Source organism: Mesoplodon bidens (genome assembly GCF_964165515.1).
Source record: "Mesoplodon bidens genome assembly, chromosome: 14".
Classification (NCBI taxonomy): Eukaryota; Metazoa; Chordata; class Mammalia; order Artiodactyla; family Ziphiidae; genus Mesoplodon; species Mesoplodon bidens.
In genome coordinates this window covers 34,847,250-34,867,204 of record NC_138170.1, presented here as the reverse complement: position 1 = coordinate 34,867,204, position 19,955 = coordinate 34,847,250, and the positions used below count along the sequence as shown (strand labels likewise).

The 19,955-nt window shown below is 40.5% G+C and overlaps 1 protein-coding gene across 1 annotated transcript in view; it reads right to left on the bottom strand.

Annotated features, from left to right (window-relative positions):
- Positions 1–19,044, bottom strand: part of SERTAD2 (SERTA domain containing 2) — a 114,606-nt gene extending 95,562 nt beyond the window's left edge. The window contains exon 1 of the mRNA XM_081254959.1: positions 18,457–19,044. The gene's annotated coding sequence lies outside the window, so the exon portion shown is untranslated. The remainder of the gene's footprint in view (positions 1–18,456) is intronic.
- Between the last annotated feature and the right edge of the window lie 911 nt (positions 19,045–19,955).

Below are 19,955 nucleotides of genomic sequence, written 5' to 3'. Positions count from 1 at the left end.
CCAAATTTTAGGGGAACCTAAGAAAAAAGATACCAAGTAGAAGCCTTATGCAACATTGTTACAAGAATTATAAAATAATAGAAACATGGGCTGGGAATCTTGCCTGATATTGGCCAACTCCTTGGAGAGCTGGGGAGGAAAACGTGCTAAACAAGTAGGAAGTGTTATTAGCACTTCCTTCATTTTATAGTTAGACATAACAGTAGCAAGAAATATATGGCACCAGTTCAACTTTTCCAGGGCTGGTTCCAGCAAGTAACATTGACCGCATATTCTTAAACACATCAAAAAACCTGAAGGGCCATCCTGGGCGCCTCCTTTAACATGAATGCTAAAAAAGGATGCCAGAAAACCTTGCAGAAAGATGTGGAGTAGATTAAACATTATACATTATACATTAACGTACACCGTTTATAAAATGACTGTTGCCAGTTTCATTCCTTCATGTGGTGAAAGACACCTGATCACACAAGTCAACGATGATGCAAAACAATGATAACAAAATGGCGGCGGGTAGTAGCAGTGCTAACCTGATAGGCAGGGATGTTTTAAAAGTATAGGAATTTTACTGACTGAACAGAGCAGTGATTAAAACACAGCATCACACATCCTGAGTCAGTACAAAGTTCATGAACTTTTATTTTTAATTTAAAATAAATAAAACTTTACATAAAGTGAAGCAGTCAACTTGTCAGTCAAGGAGATAAGCAAGAGGAACAGTAAGAAAAATCAAATTGATGGTTATCCTCACACTCAATATGTTCCCCTATTACAACTTACTTAAAATTCTAAAATCAACTATTTGGACTTTATTTCTGTTACCCTTTCTGGTTGTCAAATTGACGGGATCACTTTAAAGCAACTACAAATACACACCAAGAAAATGAGAGCATATGAAGAGTAGAAACTGATAACTGGATTGACCAAGTGCCTGAGTTTCCACTTGACACCTTGTGGCTTAACTGCTGTGCTCCAGTATACCAAAACATCATCTGCTCTATAGCACGCTAGTCAGAAAAGTCACAATATACTTACTTGCTATACATTTGCTTCACAAACTGCCTCCTTGGGAGTACAAACGTTCCCAAGAACTCACTGCTCTAGTGCTCACAGATGACTACTGAATCATTTCAACTTCAAAGACATACATAATAGGGCTTCCCTGGTGGCACAGTGGTTGTGAGTCCGCCTGCCGATGCAGGGGACATCGGTTCGTGCCGCGGTCCGGGAAGATCCCACATGCCGCAGAGCGGCTGGGCCCGTGAGCCACGGCTGCTGAGCCTGCGCGTCCGGAGCCTGTGCTCCGCAACGAGAGAGGCCACAACAGTGAGAGGCCCGCGTACCACACACACACACACACAAAAGACATACATAATAAAAGAAAACTCAGCTCCATTTCAGTAACTGACTGAACAGGACAAAACTTCTCTTTGCCAAGAACTGTTTCCTAGTCAATAAACATGTCTTTATTTTTTTTCCTCATCACATAATGGCATACTGAATTTGCACTAATACCTGCATCCAGTATTCAAAAGTTAAAGGATAAGTAGTCTAAAGTGCATCTCCTTTTGTATTCCTCAAATAAGAAGTAGGGATACTGCGAGGTAGAATGCCAACAACTTGGACCGAAAAACAACTTGAAAGTTTTCAAAAGAGGAATTCTCACACCAATAATGTTTATAAGCATACAAATGGCTAATATAAGATGAAGCAGAAGAACAAAAGAAAAGGCTTCCATATTTATTTTATTTTTATCCCCAAGGGCGCGGAGCTGCATTTTTTGAGCACCCACTGTTTGTCTCCTGGCCTCCAGATTTCTCAGCTCACAGCAGTCCTTTCCCACTTTATTTTAGGAAATAGGAACTCTGTTTTTAAAAACCCATTTTCTTCTTTTTTAATTAATTAATTTATTTATTTTTGGCTGCATTGGGTCTTCATTGCTGCGCGCAGGCTCTCTCTAGCTGTGGCGAGCGGGGGCTACTCTTCGTTGCAGTGCGCGAGCTTTGCATTGTGGTGGCTTCTCTTGTTGCAGAGCACGGGCTCTAGGTGCGCGGGCTTCAGTAGTTGTGGCACACAGGCTCAGTAGTAGTGGCTCGGGGGCCCTAGAGCACAGGCTCAGTATTTGTGGTACATGAGCGTAGTTGCTCCACAGAATATGGGATCTTCCTGGACCAGGGCTCGAACCCATGTCCCCTGCATTGGCAGGTGGATTCTTAACCACTGCACCACCAGGGAAGCCCTAAAAACCCATTTTCTTATTCATACAATTATTCAAAAATAAAAATCACAGTTTCTCAAAAAGAAGTAAAACTTGTCACCAGAACAGTTGCCAGAGACCATATGAAATGATTAGTACATTACACAGATGGACAAAGAGTGGTAGCAACAAGCACCTCTCTTCCATCACCTCCCCTCAACATCGATTCTTTGCCCATCTCCCCATCCAGTAATCAGGTGAGAGCAAAACAGAAAAAAAAAAAAAAAGGTTAAATGCTTTATATCTCTATTGGTGATCCTAAATTAACCCAAACAGAAAATGCTTCCGTTTTCACCATGTTGTTCTTATGATGCATAAGTACTGCAAAAAACAAAACCAAAAACTTATGACCCCTGTTGATCTAGGGCACTTACCACTCAGCAGTCACTACATTAGCCACAACATGTGAAATGGGTTGAAGTGGAACATGACAACAGTGCTGAGAAGACAGGAGGGTCCCTGTACCAGAATATTTTCACACTAAGTTAGGACTCTGCATCTCCAGCAGAGTCCATGACTTGGTCCACAATAAAACTAAATTTATGGTTAATTACAGACAAATTTTCTAACAATCAAAATTTTCAACCATAATACAATTCCAATAATATCCTCAAACTATCGTTTGTTTTTGTCTGGCTGCAACTTAAAAAAAAAATTTCTCAAAACTCAAAGTTGACCAGTAAGTGTCCCCAAATGCCTCATGCTCAAATATACAGCATATAATTAAAGATGCACAGACTGAATGGCACGAATGGTTAATACAGCAGAATGGATTCATGGCTGGAAAATTTCTCCATGGTATATGGGTCTTTCAGAAATAATAATCTTTAAGTATAATCTCTTTTCCAAATAGTTTTTCCAAAGCTACTGTAAATATACTTTTCTTAGCTGGTCAACAATTTTTTGTTGGTCATGCTGCAATTTTTCAGCCAAAATAAGAACTTCTTACGGAAAATGAAAACAATAAATGACCTGGGACAAAAGCAGTTTGTCCTTAGAATCCATTCCACACAAATTTACACCCTGCCCATGAGAAGCTCCCAAGGCAACACAGAAATGATAGAATCAAGAAACAAAAACAAAGCTCTAGCAATTATTCTATCATTAGAGTACATAAGTCCTGGGTAATAAGAGGCAGATAATGCACTGCTCTCCAACCCACTGTCACTTGGACTTTTGTTCCATTCTCTCAGGGAGACTAAAAAGTAGGGGCAAGAAGCATAGTTGAAACATTTCTCTGTAGGGAGGCAAAAAAGAAGTTGAGTTAGTCCCAACTGCTTAGCCTTGATTGGTTTTTACCTGCCTGAGTATCTGAAGACAGGAGTACATCCCAGTTGAACTACTAATCCCAGCAACCAGTATGGCCAACTGTTTAGCTATTAACAAATGTTTCCTATGGACGACTTTTCACATCATGGCAAAACCAGCCTTTTTCTAGTTAGGAAATTAAAGTTTAGTTTGAGCTTTTGGATCTTGATCTTTGCTTTCTTTTCATTTCCTTTTTTAACACTGGGTAGTGGAAATAAAAATAAAATCTAGTATTAGATGGGAAACAGCAGCCATTTCACTTTTCCTTTCAGCCTCTGAGCCACTGGTAGTAAACCTTAGCTAAATAGTAAAAACATTTGTTACACAGCAAAGGGAATCTTGTCCACTAAACTTTTCTGCAAGGTACTAGAATTAAAAATTTGCCCAAACAAAACCAAGCTCCACAAGTTACAGTATTATGTCACCCTTTTTAAAAGTAACCAACAGCACTTTGAGGAAATGCAATACAAAGTTCTAACTTTTTTTCCCCCAAACTCTAGAACTTTTAACTAAGATTATAGCCACACTGTCCCTTCTCTGGCTTCTTTAATAAAATACAATTTATTTCAGAATTCTGCTTTCATTGTGCTGCTTCGTAATTTAAAGTTTACAGAACTTTCATTTGAGATGTATAAAAAACATCAAAACCTATGTAAATAATTCTTTTTTTAAAAAATTTATTTATTTTATTTTAGTCTGCGTTGGGTCTTCGTTGCTGCGTGCAGGCTTTCTCTAGTTGTGGCGAGCGGGGGCTACTCTTCGTTGCAGTGCGCGGGCTTCTCTTGTTGCGGAGCATGGGCTCTAGGTGAACGGGCTTCAGTAGTTGCAGCACGTGGGCTCATTAGTTGTGGTGCATGGGCTTAGTTGCTCGGCAGCATGTGGGATCTTCCCGGACCAGGGCTCGAACCCGTGTCTTCTGCATTGGCAGGTGGATTCTTAACCACTGCACCACCAGGGAAGCCCTTAAATAGTTCTTTTAAAAAGTATTCCTCTGGCTCAAAACAATTCATGCCAGCAGAAGCTTTGAATTATGGATGGAACCATTCAAAATCTGAGTATTTTCAGCATTCACAGAGCTTACTAGAGCAATAGGTACCTCATCAACACTAAGCCTGAAAATGAAAGACAAAGTAAAAAAACTGTAACTGAAAATTTAGGGACAAGCCAAGACTTAGCATCTTCCAAGTCAAGAGAGACACAAGACTTTCACCCTTCTTCTGTTCTTTCCATGGAGGCTGGCAGGAATCAAATAGTCTACTTGAGGGGTCAAGAAGAATCAGTAGCTCTCCTTCAAGAGTGATCCCATCATTTAGGAAAAAAATTTTTTAAAAAGGTGAAGATCTTCCCACGTGATTGGGTTGTGACAATGTTGCAGGCTTCACAGGTGATTCAGGAGTGCTTTAGAAATTCCATAGGGGGAAAATATGACAATCCTTCTCTACCTATTTTGAGAAGGGCATGCGTGAACAAAGACCCATCAGTGTGCACATATACTGGAAAACGCATCTTTAAAAGACTACTTTCTCACGGTGGGTGAGAGAGGGCTCAAGATCAAACAATCCAGAAAAGACTGACTTGTAAATCAGACACAATTCTATTTAGAAAGTACGTTCTAGAGAAACCAGAGTGGCTAAACTGCCATGATAAGCCTGGCTAACCTACCGTGATAAGACTAGATATTCCCAAAATATCAAAGACCCGGTCTATCCTGGACAAATAAGGTACTGTGTTTCAAATATAGTGCTTTATTTTGCTGACTTTTCCACAGGTCATGGTGCATTTCTTTTAAATAAAGGAAAAAAAATCTATTTCAACTCTGTTGTTTTTACAAATAGTGAAATTAAAGAGATTTTTGTTCCCATCTGATCTGTCTCTTGATGAATATGTGCACACTGTTGCCAGTTTCCCTTCCCTGGCTTTGGAATAATATAAAGTTGAAACATATAAGAAAAATAAGAAGGGCCAAGATAGATTAATGGAGGGTACCTAACCCAAGTGCAAAATTCACATAAAATGCTATGCCCTAGAGCTTCCCTGGTGGCGCAGTGGTTCAGAGTCCACTGCCAATACAGGGGACATGGGTTCGAGCCCTGGTCCGGGACGATCCCACATGCCACAGAGCCGCTGGGCCCGTGTGCCACAACTACTGAGTGCGCACGCCACGACTGCTGGGTCTGTGCACCGCAACTGCTGAGGACCACGCGCCTGGAGCCCACGCTCTGCAGTGGGAAAGGCCACCACAGTGAGAGGCCCGCGTGCCACGGCGAGCAGCGGCCCCTGTTCGCCGCAGCTGGAGAGGGCCCAGGCACAGCGGTGAGGACCCGGTGCAGCCAAAAATAAATAAATAAAATGAATAAATTTATTTTTAAAAAATGCTATGCCCTAGATACTGAGGTTAGAGGACAGGTAAAAGACCAGTTGAGAGAATCACTTACATATACTTACTAGAATGGAGTGTAGCAGTGTCAAAGGAAGAGAGAATTTTCCATAAGATGAAAAGGAGAAAAGAAAAAATAGGAATTAGCATTTATTAAAATCAGCTGTGTATTGCTGCTTTACCTGTTGTATACCAATTAATAATCATAGAGGTAGATTATCACTGTTCCTATTCTATAGCGAGGAAAACGGAGACTTAGAGCGGAGTAATGAACACTGTTAGTGGTATACCCGACATCCATTCCTTCCTTCCTCTCCCTAAGAGAACCCCAGCCCTCTGGCCCAGATGTGGGCAGAGATGCCCAATCAGACAGAAAGACTGACAGTCCACACCTGTGGAGGTTTCTGACTTCCTCTGAATGCCATAACATAAGCATGTGAACCAGCTTGAGGAAGGAGCCAAAACAGACGTGGGAGCCAACAAGGAATCCAGCTGAAAGCCAAAAGACGCTAAACACCTGAGCTACAGAACTGACCAACCCTGGAGCCCGCCGTAGCTCTGGATTTGTTGTGAAATAATAAATCTCCTGATGATTCCAGCAAGCTTGAGGATGGTTTCTAAAAGCATCCTGATACGTGAATTCAACTTCTCCAAGGTCACCTGCAGTAAGTGGCAGAGCAAGAATTTGAACCAACATCGTTCTGGCTCAAAATGGGGCTTTTTCCACTAAACCACACTGCGGCATGAACTTTGATAAATTTTTTTCCTCATGATATGATGATGCGACGTTAGATCTAGAAAGGATCTTACCTTGCCGTACATAAGAAAAGGCATTTACCTTACAAAAATGTTTGAAGTAGTGGCCTTACTTGCAAACACAGATAAGAAACATATCTTTAGCAAAAATTCCCAGAATTTCATATTCTGCAGAACTTCTCACTTCATATGCATTTAACTTTTAGCAGAATGTGAATTCATACATCTTTAATAAATGGAATTGAGCTCTTGAAAAGCATTCCAAGTTATTATTAATTTTCTTCGGTGTGATAATGGTACTGTGGTTATGTAGGAAGATGTCCTTATTCTTAGGAGATGGATTTTGAAATATTTAATGGTAAAGAGTCATGATATCTAAAACTTGCTTTCACATGGTACAAAAAATTATACATATAAAGAAAGGGAAACAGAGAGTCATAAAGCAAAAGGTTAATAATTACTGAATCTAGGTGGAGGAAATATGGGTCTTTACTGAATTATTCTTTCAAGGTTTCTACATAGTTGAAAAGTTTTACAACAGAAAGTTTGGGTGTGGGGGAATATGGTGTGAGATACAGCACTGCAGAGCACAGTGTGGCTGTACATTGGAATAAGTTGAGGGCTTTCAAAAATACTGAAACCAGGGCCTCACCCTGGGTTGTGGCCTGGGGACGGGTGATTGTAATGTGGCCCTCTTGTATGGTAGAAGGAGCCTGAGCTTGCAAGGCACAACTCATTAATACCCTGACAGTCCCAATCCCAAAAACACAACTCAAATTTTTTTCTGGAATGTTTTTTATTCATAAAAAATTGCCGTTTTAGGGACTTCCCTGCAGTCCAGTGGTTAAGACTCCATGCTTCCACTGCAGGGGGCAGGGGTTTGATCCCTGGTCGGAGAATTAAGATACAGCATGCTATGTAGCACGGCCACACACACAGAAAATTGCCGTTTTAAAGTTAACATAAGCATTAATTCCAACAATGAAGAAAGTTCTCTGAAACACACATTGGGTAACATAAGGAATACTCAATTAAAATTAGACCAGGACTCTAACAGATCGATAATGAAGCCTTCTGTGCTGTGCTCAAGACCACGAGGGCAAGAAGAATGGAGCAGACTCGGTTATTCCCTAAACAAATCTATCCATAGACTCTATGGTCCAACATGCCAAAATTTAATTTATAAAAATGCAACTTAGGGCTTCCCTGGTGGCGCAGTGGTTGAGAGTCCGCCTGCTGATGCAGGGGACACGGGTTCGTGCCCCGGTCTGGGAAGATCCCACATGCCGCGGAGCGGCTGTGCCCGTGAGCCATGGCTGCTGAGTCTGCTCGTCGGGAGCCTGTGCTCCACAGCGGGAGAGGCCACAACAGTGAGAAGCCCAAGTACCGCAAAAAAAAAAAAAAAAGAAAGCGATTTTAAAAAAGGAACAATATTTAAGGAGAAGCATTAAGCCATTTAATCTCTTAAAAAAAAAAAAAGTCCTACTAAAATCATGCTCTTTACTCCACGCCAAAGATGAGTCACAATCTGTTCAACTATAAGGAAAGAAGAATTCCTTGAAAAATACAGAACTCCAATTCTCCAAATTCAAATTTGTGCAAATTACTTAAAAATACTCTAGTGAGCATTACATACAGTAGAAAGCTCTCTCTCTAAGGTCCTATATCTAAATTTCAGCTGGCTCATGAGTCTCTGCGGTTCCATTTGTCTTTCTTAAAATATATGTGACTGGTTTATGGGATAGAGGTAAATAAACAGTAGATAAAATTTTAAAAGAAATAAAAAATAAATGACAAACTTTAAAAATATAATCTTACAATAGAGATTTTATCTTGAAAAATATACCTTACAACCTAGGTGGCTTTTTCTTAAAGTTTCATTGATATCCAATAAATGCATATACTTAAAATGTATAATTTGATAAGTCATGACATATCTATATACCCTTGAAATCATCAGCAATCAAGATAATGAACATAACTACCCCAGGTGGCCTTTAAATCAAATAGATGTGATGGCTCTAGCACGGATACAGTTTCTCGGAAAAGAAACAATTAAAAAAAAAAAGTCTCCATACAAGTGTCCAAATATTTTCATCGACGGCTAAAATAAACATTAAGGCTTTAGATTTTTCCCCCTAATTTAAATCTAACAGGCAAGCATATATCGTGTTATTCTACCTTAGATTTAGGTCCAAATAAACAAATATACTCAAAAAACAAAGAAATTCTTAATATTTTTAAATGTGCAGGAAAATGAAAACAAAAGCCATAGTCACATGGCATTTCATATATATATATATATATATATATATATATTTTTTTTTTTTTTTTTTTTGCGGTTCGCGGGCCTCTCACTGTTGTGGCCTCTCCCGTTGCGGAGCACAGGCTCCAGACGCGCAGGCCCAGCGGCCATGGCTCACGGGCCCAGCCGCTCCACGGCATGTGGGATCTTCCTGGACTGGGGCACGAACCCGTGTCCCCTGCATCGGCAGGCAGACTCTCAACCACTGCGCCACCAGGGAAGCCCATGGCATTATATTTTAGAATTTAAACACACACATATCAGGAATCTCGGCTAACTGAAAAGCAAAACAATTTAGAAAGATCATACCTACATATTACAGCAATATATAGACTTCCTAAGTTTGGCATATTAAGCCCAGGGCATGCCCATCTCACAGGCAGACTGGTCCAGGCAAAACTGAGGGGAAAAGGGTGTGTCTTCAGTAACTATCAAAAGTCTCCATCTCCACTTCTTTCCTCCTCTTTCAGTGTTTCATCCATTTTTCAGGGAACTGCCCTTGTGTACAGGGCCCTCACTGAGGTACCAGCCTTCCCAAAGCTCTGGAAAAATTTTTGTCCTCAAGAACCCAAACCATATCCATTGTGTGCCCATATACAGATCTTCCTCAACTTACAACAGGGTTACATCCTGATAAACCCATGTAAACTGAAAATACTGTAAGTCAAAAATGCATTTAATACACCTAACCTACCAAACATCATAGCTTAGCCTAGCCTACCTTAAACATGCTCAGAACACTTCCATTAGCCTACAATCAGGCAAAATCATCTAACACAAAGCCTATTTTATACTAAAGTATTGAATATCTCATGTAATTTATTGAATACTGTACTGAAAGTGAAAAACAGAATGGTTGTACAGGTACAGAATAGTTGTTAAGTGTATTAGTTATTTACCTCGTGACTGTCATCACGAGAGGATCGTGTAGCATACTGTCAGCCCAGGAAAAGATCCAAACTCAAAATTCCAGCTCCATTTTCTACTGAATGTATAGAACTTTCACACCATGGTAAAGTTGAACCATTGGAAGTTGAACCATTGGAAGTTGGGGCATTTGTATTCTATTTTCGGTTCAGAGTCCCTACTTCCCTCAGGTATAGCTAGCGAATGAATTGATAATAAATGGCTAGGGTGTGTACTTCATTTCCTTTCCTTCCTTGCTGAGCAGTTGCAGTAGCTAGAAGAGGGACTGTTCTACCCTTAGGTGCCTAAGGCACAAAGATGGCCATCTTTCCCAAACTTAAAAGGATTAAAAACAAAAACAAAAAAAGGAAGGATGGATTCCTATGAAGGCCATCCAGGACTTCCAGAAGGCAAGTCCATTTGACCTTGCTTACTGTAGTGGTCTACACCAGACTTTACATCAAGTTAAATCTCATATTGCCCAACACAAGAGACAATTTTCATGTGGGGATCTTTTGTCTCCCCAACCGGACTGTGAAAACCATTATGGACAGGTGCCATGTCTATTAGTCTCTGATATCCCCAAGCACTTGGGACATGTGTTAAATATTTATGAACAAAAATAAAATAATTAATGAAAATCATTATATCATACTCGTGCTATTTGTACCACAAAAACACATATCTTCTTTAATATTTGAGGTGGAAATGTACACTGAGTTTTATTTGTTTAGGAAATTACATAGTTTTTACAATCACAGAAACAAAAGATTAGTTCTTTATGTACACTAGACAAAGGAAACTTAAGATTTTCTTGTTAATTGTGCCATATAGCTGAGATGACTACATTTCCATTGTGCAATTTTCAGTGTTAGACATTTTTTTGGGGCTCTGTCACAAAGAAAACAAAGCAAAGTGAGAAAACAACTTCAAAGGTGTAAAGAAAAGCTAGGAGAAAAGCTAGGAGAAATTTCAGACCATGTCCAATGTAAGGTTTCCCAGGGTTCATAAACGACGATGATTTCATGATTTCTGGTGGAAACATCAGCAACATTATAGGTTTTTAATATTTCAACTCAAACTCAAATAAAAATTGTCCATTTGAATGCAGTTTTGTTTCAGGACTCAGTTTTAGACTTTTGTACCAACTTAAAAGGTATAAAATCCATATGAAGAAATCTTGACTTTTTTTTCAAACCATTATTACACAGTGTTTAGTTATCACTACTCAAAATAGTAGATAACAAGCTCTAAACACATCAAAATAGTTTAGAATGTAATTTCTACAAGGACAATAATATTTGTTTCTTTTCTTCACTGCTATAATGTATATGCCTCGTAAGAGTAGCTGGCACATAGTAAGTGCTCAATAAATCTGTTGAATGAAATGAATAAATGAATGAAGTCAGGAATGGGATATAGGTTTACAAAAGAAAAAAGAAGAGACCAAGCTTCTTCCAAGAGGCATAGATTTTACAAAGTACAATTTCTGGAAAGTCTCTTATTTAATCAACTCCAAAATGAAGTTTATCTAACCCTATATTTGAACTGTTTAAATAAAAAGTAACAATGGACTGTTTGTTTTGTAAATCAAAAAGGGAATTCATTTCATTTAATCAAATTGAAAGGTTTTCTACTCCCAGTGTCTGAATAAATGTCAAGTATTTTAAGAAACTATTAAACATATAGGTGATTCACTTTGTTATAAAGCAGAAACTAACACACCATTGTAAAGCAATTATACTCCAATAAAGATGTTAAAAAAATAAGAAAGAAAGAAAGAAACTACAAAACATTCTCTCCAAATCAATGGATTTGAGTCCTTAAAAAATCTTTTTACTCAAAGGATTTTTATGTAAATCATTTTCGTTTAAAAATACATATTCATTTTCATACCCTTTGATTTTCTCAGTGAAAAGAAGTCTTAAAATCAAAACAAAATTAACTCAAAGGGATACATTTCATTTGAGCTGAGGCCACTGGAAGACAATAAAGCTAATGGTTACTTCACCAGGAACATTAGTCATTCAACAATGGCGAACCCTGGAAAACCTCACAGTGGACAGAGTCTGAGGTTCTGTCTGGTTTTACGGAGTTAAAAACAAAACAAAGGACCTGCTCTTCATGTCTAATGTGCTGTTCTCAGGCCCACTCGCCCCCCACGTGGTCAGGTGGCCACGGTCATAGCTCAGACTGCAGGCAGGGCTCGCCCAGCACTGGGCGCCGAGCAACACAAAGCCTGGATGTTTGAGATGTTTCAAGGTAATGTGGACAGAAAAAATTCTGTGGTTAACCCCCCAAAAAAAGAGATTAATAGAAAAGCAGTAAATAATAAACACATCGTTATTGTCCCTTTTTACCAACTCACATTAGTTAAAACTTGGTTTTAGGTTTACAAAACGGCCCCTTAAGTTTTGTGTAGATAAGATGATCAGAGAGCTCATCTTCTGAAATAAGGCAAAGCAAATTTTCTATATGGAAGGCCTTTGCCTCAGTCTCATAAAAGCAGACTGAAATACATGAAAACCCCTATTCCATGCCTTAAACAGAGGCAAAGGCAAAAGAGAGGCAAAGAAAAAAACCTGTCATAATCAAGGAAAAAGACCAATGTGAAAAGAAGAGCAAAATGAGAAAGATGCCGCATTAAAAGAAACACAAATTCAAGTGGTAATATTAAGAAAACTGAAAAACAATGGTAGAACAAAGGGAAGAAGGTTGTGAAAATCAGATAAAATTTAAATAAAAGGTGGACTGTTTTGGTCATTTTATTTAATATGTTAAAAGTAAACATTCAATACTACAGAGTTGTACGTAACATCACACAAAACTTTAGAAACATCAGTGTGGACTATACATTAAAAAGTAGAAAAGAAATCTGATCGTTCTGAGTTTTCATCAATTGGATGTTGAACAATAAGGACAAAAGGACAATACACTTTTAAAAGTTGCTTTCTGCTTAGCAACCTTGCATTTGAGGATCACTGTTCACTATACTTAATATTAGTTGGAACAAAAAATATTTCTTTGTATGTCTAGTGTACTCTGAGTACACTAGAATTTCATTTCCACTTTAAAAAGTGATAATATCATAAGGTTGTGACAACTCTTCTGTTAATAACCAGAGAGAGGGAAAACTGAATTCAAAGAAACTGACATAACATGTTAACTCTGGGCTTTTAGACTTTTAAAGACTCAGAACTCATTTTTAGGGACAAGAGGAAAAAAACACTAGTTTCTTAAAATACAGCCTTTCCATACCTGTCTTCATTCACCTTCCTAAATAAAAGATTCGCTGGAGTAAATAAAATCCTTCAAGCCACTATATTCTGAAATGTGCACATTTCACTGTATTCAAGGTACAAAAATAACTTAGTGTAAGAAGGGGTCCTCTAGCCAAGTAATCCTTTTGAAATTTAAAAGTAAATAATCTAATTTTTCTCTTTGAATATACTGCTAACAAAACTGATACATCTAAACATTTTTTCCTGCAACACACGTGAAAGTTTTACAAGCTTTAAGTTAATAAAATGTATTATCTCCTAGATACATAAAGTTTGTTCTTATAATATCAACATCTGCTATAATCTAGGATATACCAAAACTCAATGTTAACATTTAAAATCCATTTCAAAGTTTCTTGGCTCTTTTAGGTACCTTAGACTTTCTTGTGAACATACCAGTAAGAAGTCTCTACAAATATAAAGTTAAAAGGAAAAATGTCCTTCAGACAAAAGATCTAAAGTCACAATTTTTCAATAATGACAAACAAATGTCCATTTCTAAATGCAAATGTTTACTTTGTATTTGCTTGCACCCTGTCCTTCTCCAATGCTTTTAAAAAGCACTTACAGGGGCTTCCCTGGTGGCGTAGTGGTTGAGAGTCCGCCTGCCAATGCAGGGGATACGGGTTCGTGCCCCGGTCTGGGAAGATCCCACATGCCGCGCAGAGGCTGGGCCCGTGAGCCATGGCCGCTGAGCCTGCGAGTCCGGAGCCTGTGCTCCGCAACGGGAGAGGCCACAACAGTGAGAGGCCCGCGTACAGCAAAAAAAAAAAAACAACACTTACAACTTATCCCTACAATGTCCTCTGTGAGTGAGGGCAGGGTAACTGCCTTCCCTCCTCCCACTGAAAGGATAAGAACACTACTCAGCCATAAAAAGGAACGAAACTGAGTCATCTATAGTGATGTGGATTTATCTAGACTCTGTCATACAGAGTGAAGTAAGTCAGAAAGAGAATGTATGCTAATACATATATATGGAATCTAGAAAAATGGTACTGATGAACCTAGTGGCAGGGCAGAACAGACAGACCAGACTTGTGGACACAGCGGGGGCGTAGGGGGAAGGGGAGGGTGGGACGAATTGAGAGAGTAGCATTGACATATATACACTACCATGTGTAAAATAGATAGCTAGTGGGAAGCTGCTATATAGCACAGGGAGATCAGCTCCGTGCTTTGTGAGGACCACAGGGGTGGGATGGGGAGGGTGGGAGGGAGGCCCAAGAGGGAGGGGATATAGGTTACATATAGCTGATTCATTTTGTTGTACAGCAGAAACTAACACAACATTGTAAAGCAATTATAATCTAATAACGATGAAAAAAAAAAGGATAAGAACAGGGAGAGTCCTGGAGGTTAAGTGTAATGCTCAAGGTCACGTGCCAATCGGTAGCATGGTTCAGTCTAGAACTCCAGGGACTTTAATTCTAAGTTCATGTCAATAGATAACACAAAAATAATTTTCCTCTCCTTTTGATCACTGACAGAATATATTATTATCCATTTTCCTAATGTTAAAAGGATAGAAACCACAGGCCCTAAAGGTTATTTCTATTCCTCTTCCTCTTCCTTCCAGACAATTCTTCATCAGAAACTTCACTTTTTTAAAAGTTGAAGACATTATATACATCTGTAAAATATCAATAAATACTCAAATGTCTTCACCAAAATGAAAAATGTTAAATGAAAGAGATATAAGCTACAGAAATAATGTCATGCTGAAATGTGTTAAGCAAAAACTCAGACCTTTCATCTTGCAGACCAGACACTTAAGTGTAGTTTCTAAGTGCCTATAAATTAATTTTTTAAGTTTCATTTTAGATTAGCTGCTTTAAAAGTGTATGAACAAAAATGCGCGACTTTTTAAAAATTAATCGTTTTAGCCAGTGAAAATGCAATATATTCAACTAAATTGGATAACTGATGATTTGGTTAGACAAAGGATTATATATACAAAATTACCCACATTGTACTAGACAGTTCACATATTTGAAAAGTTTTAACAATGTTATGGAACTCTGTAACACTTCTGAGTAGATTAGTTTTCAGATTTTGTTACTGAGGATATCTCTTTCATGAAAGATATTTCTTGCATTTTTATAATTTCAGAGGGCACAGTAATTAAACTGGTTTTATTGACAAGTAAAGCAGAATGATTCTATAAATGAAGCGGGTGGCACAGGCCCGATCAATTTTCTTATTTAAAAAGATACATTACCCAATTGTGTAATGCCTATTAAGTGTGTGGTGAAGTTAGTTGAAGTGCTTTATTTACTAATTACATATACCTTCTTTATGATTCCTATTATACTATTTACTACGCCTATTTGAAAAGCTAATTATTTATTAAGACTGCTCAAGAGAAAGAATTTCACTCTTGAATGGAAAGAGAAATAAAGCTTAGGTCCTTAAGGAAATGATATCGTTTTATTTCCACAGTGTTGGTTTGATAAATTCTCTTTATTATTATTAATTCTGAAGCCGATAATAACATCACATCATCATTTGGGACATTCAAAATCTAATTTGTATAATTTGTATTAATTATAATAACATCCAACTTAGTTACAGGAAGTTTGGGAGTCAGAAAGTCTTTCAGTAAAAAAAATGGGCACATCAGGGCTTCCCCGGTGGCGCAGTGGTTGAGAGTCCGCCTGCCGATACAAGGAACACGGGTTCGTGCCCCGGTCTGGGAAGATCCCACATACCGCGGAGCGGCTAGGACCGTGAGCCATGGCCGCTGAGCCTGCGCGTCCGGAGCCTGTGCCCCGCAACGGGAGAGGCCACAACAGTGAGAGGCCCGCGTACGGCAAAAAAATAAAAAAATTTTAAAAAAAGGCCACATCAGGTATTAAAAGAAGATATTTGATATTACTTTTAAGAATATTTTCAGTTCAATCTTCAAAATGAAAAATATTTTCCTAATAAAACATGTTATAATTCCCTTTCTATTTCCAAAAATAGTAAGTGAAAACATAAAAATTCAACTCAACACCACAAATAATAGTATGCTCCGTAATATCACTTACAATGTCATTCAACTACTCATAAACAAATTGAGAATAACATTGTTTAATTCATTCTACCGATCTATGTACCAGGTACTCTGCTGGGCACCTGGGATTAAATTATGAATGAAACACTATTCTTACCCTCAAAGAGCTTTCTGTTTAGTAGAGGAGAAAATCACATATAACGGCAAATATGTGATAGGTATCATTGTAATAGTGGTATATATATTTGGTTATGCAAGCTTAAATGAAAGAGTGATCAACTCAACTCATCCAATAACTAAAAACTCACATAAACTTTATTGAAAAGTATAAATCCCATAAATCATCATGCATATGGATAAGAACTCACTTATTTCACTGACAGCAATAACTCTTTATCTTTACAAAAAGTATAGTTCTAAAAAATATAGTCATCATTGTTTCAAGACATACCAGGAAAAAAACAGAAACTTGAAAAGATGTACCAAATACTAGTCAAACTCATTCCGACCTCACAGTAACCCTGTGTAAATTTTTCTATTATCCCCGCTTTATAGATGGGGAATCTGAGGTTACCTCGGCCAAGATCACAAGGATAGCAAAAGGAAATGCTGGCACTTGAACCTACAGTCTGGTTGTGGAGGTCCCCTTAACCACTACACCACACATCCTCTCAGTGGATGATGATGATGGTGATGATTATGATGGGGCAGCTAACAGCAAGTACTCTGTGCCTTGTGCCCTCTCACTTATCCTTAAGGCAACGCTTAGATGAAAAGTCATCCCTCCCATTTACAGGAGAAAACCCTCACAGGCCAGGTTTGAAACCTGCCTAAGGTCAGTCAGCCATCCACGGATGGTGGCTAGATTCAAACTCAGGCAGCATGGCTCCCCTCTGCTCTGAGGCCTCTCAATAATTCAGTCTTACACTCAAGAAAAAGACCACATGATGAAATTTATTAAACAATTCAAAAAGACTTTGTATAAGTCTTCCTGAAACACTCTGCAAGGTTTTGGGGCTTATGATAAGCATTTCCTTATGACAACACTTACATTTGAGTCAACTTTACTACTTTTGGCTGATCATAAACACATTTCTCCTCTTTAAAAAGAAATCTTTCTGTAGAAACTTGGCAGATTTCAGTACAGGAACAGTCTATTCTTTACAATTAAATTTATCAACAACTTACTCTGGCTAGTCTGAAGGAGAAGGAGAGAATGAACTACTAAGAGGCCTTTCCTGTACTTTAATATTTCAAAACATGTTTGGTTTGGCCTGATTTGAATCTTGTGGACAACTAGACCAGAACTTGATTCAAAAAGAGGAATACCATTTTAAATAGGCTGAATTATCAAAAGTGACCTCAGAAGGTGATTCAGAGTAACTATTTCTCATAATTTTTAGTTTTATCTCAAATTAAATATTACAGATGCATAGGGCAAGATTCTCATAAAGCATATATAGCCAAGTATGTGTACTTTCGAACAGCCAACGACCAAGAGACCAAATTAAAATTTTGTTCAATAGCAATCAAGTATACAAAAGAGGGATATCAAAAGGAAAAAAAAAAAAGCCCTTTTTGTCCTTAGCACACCCCACTGTGCCCAGTGACGGAGAAATAAAAAATTCTGTGCTTTAATTCCTTGCTAGAATAGAGGTGAGCTAAAGATGAAGTGTCAAGCTGTATTTCCATCTTACCTTGCTTTCCTCCAACAGGTTCAAAGACTTCATAACCTTTACGTTAATACTGAATTCACGTTTTTTTTCAAAAGGGAACCTAAAGAACTATTTTAAAATAAAAATAGTAAGCCATGCCACAAGGCAACCTGTCTTCTCTTGGTCTATCTCCACACATTCAAATTAGAAATACCTTTTACTTTGCCTTTATTGAATAAAAGTTTAACTTTGATTTGGAGGAAAACCTACCCATTAGCCGTTTTGCACTTTTTGCTGGTCATACAGTCTATCAGATCACATCGCTGACTACGACCACTCACTAAGAAAGCATGCCATTACAGCTCATTTTATAAGCATTATAATGCCCCGATGGTGGAAGTCTGGCAATACCTAGAAATACAGCAAGGCTGGTGAATTAGGAGTCGAGGGGCGGGGGAAGAGGGAGCGAGGGGGAGGCAGTCGCCACCTCAAATCCACGCCTGACCGGGAACCTCCAGCCCACAACGTGATCCCTGCCCTCCCCAGAGTGGACCGGCTACAACATTTTTCTAGATTCTCCCCCACCCCTCCGCCAACCCAACACGGTACTCACCCTTCTGTGAAGTCGGCACCGGGTCCAGCCCCGAGACGGGTCGGGGTGGCAGCGAGGGAGGGGACGTCTGGGCTGTGGGCGGAGGGTGTCGCTGCGTCACTCGAGTGCAGGACGCTGAGTTCGAGGGGTGGGAGCGGAGAGGGGCAGGAAAATCAAGTCACAGCCGCAAAGGGACAAGGAGAAATGGGGGGAGGGGGGAGAGCCCCTTCCCTAAAATAAACCCACCGGCCCCTGCGACCCCCCTGCCCCAGGAAGGGAAAATAAAATCAGGGGAAATAAAAGACTGACAAATAAATCCCTAAAACGACGAGGAGCGAAGAACAGACTTTAATTTAAAGGGGGGAGATTGAGCGAGGGCTGGAGGGGAGAGAGAAGTGGCTCTAGGTCTATCCCATGCCTTTGCAGTCCCCAAGCAGAGGAGGAGGCTGGCTGAGGGGAAGTTGCAGCGGCTCCTGAGGAGGAGGCGGAGGAGGCGGAGGAGGAGGTTACACCGTAACAAGTACAGACAGCCATGGATCAGAGGGGCGCTGCGAGAAGGGGCGGCCGCGGCTGGGCGAGCGGCGGCGGCGGCAGCACCGCCTGCTCGGCTCGCTCAAGACATTTAATTGGATTGATAGGTTGTGCAGTGACTCACAGACTTTACAGAGTCGTACAGCAGTCCCCGCCCAGCTGGACAGGGGAGAAGCGGCGGGGACGGGAGGGGAAAGGGGTCCGTGGAAGAGCCGGGAGGGGAGGAGGCGAAGGAGAGGGCGAGGCATTGGGGGGGGCGGGGAGCGGAGCGAAGCCACCCAGTGGCGAAGCCTGCCGCTCCGACGGGCGTGGGCGTCGGCCAATGACGGTGCGGCTCGATAGGCGGCTGGCTTCGCCCCTGGCCCAATGAGTCTTCTAAGGACACTGCCGCGAACTGGAGGAGGGGGGGCGAGTGGGGTGGGGGCTGGGGAGAGGTGGGTGGACGTAGAAAAGGGGGGTGGAGGGAAAGATGAGGCGCTGGAGACCAGCGGAGTCACTCTGCCCTCCTCGCCCCGAAGTGCGCCTTCTGCCAATCCCGGGGCCGCGTGGGGGTGATGGACGCAAGCGTGTGACCAATGAGGAGAAGAAGCTGCAGCAGGGAGCCAGAGGGGAAGGAGTGGGCGGGCCAACGCCCTCCCCTCCCTCAGGCGCCCAGGTCCTCCTTCCTGCCCATTTGGGGTCAGTCAAGCAAATAACAGTGAGAGGGTTGGGGCCGTGCGGGGGTGGGGTGGGGTGGGGTGGGGGGCGGAGGGGCCGCGCTGCTGGCGGCGTGACAGCGATAGGGACTGGCTGTGCTGCCGACTCCGCGCCGGCAGGAGGAGGAGGCGGCGGCGGAGGCTGGCTCCTTACTCAGCCTGCAGGCTGTTGCTGCTGCTGCTGCTCAGCCTCTGCCTGGTGCTGCTGGGGAGCCCCTGCGGCCAAACCCCACTCTCGAGTGGCAGACAGATTTGGAGTGAATCAGATCAAAACTTTGCCTCAGGTCGGTGCAG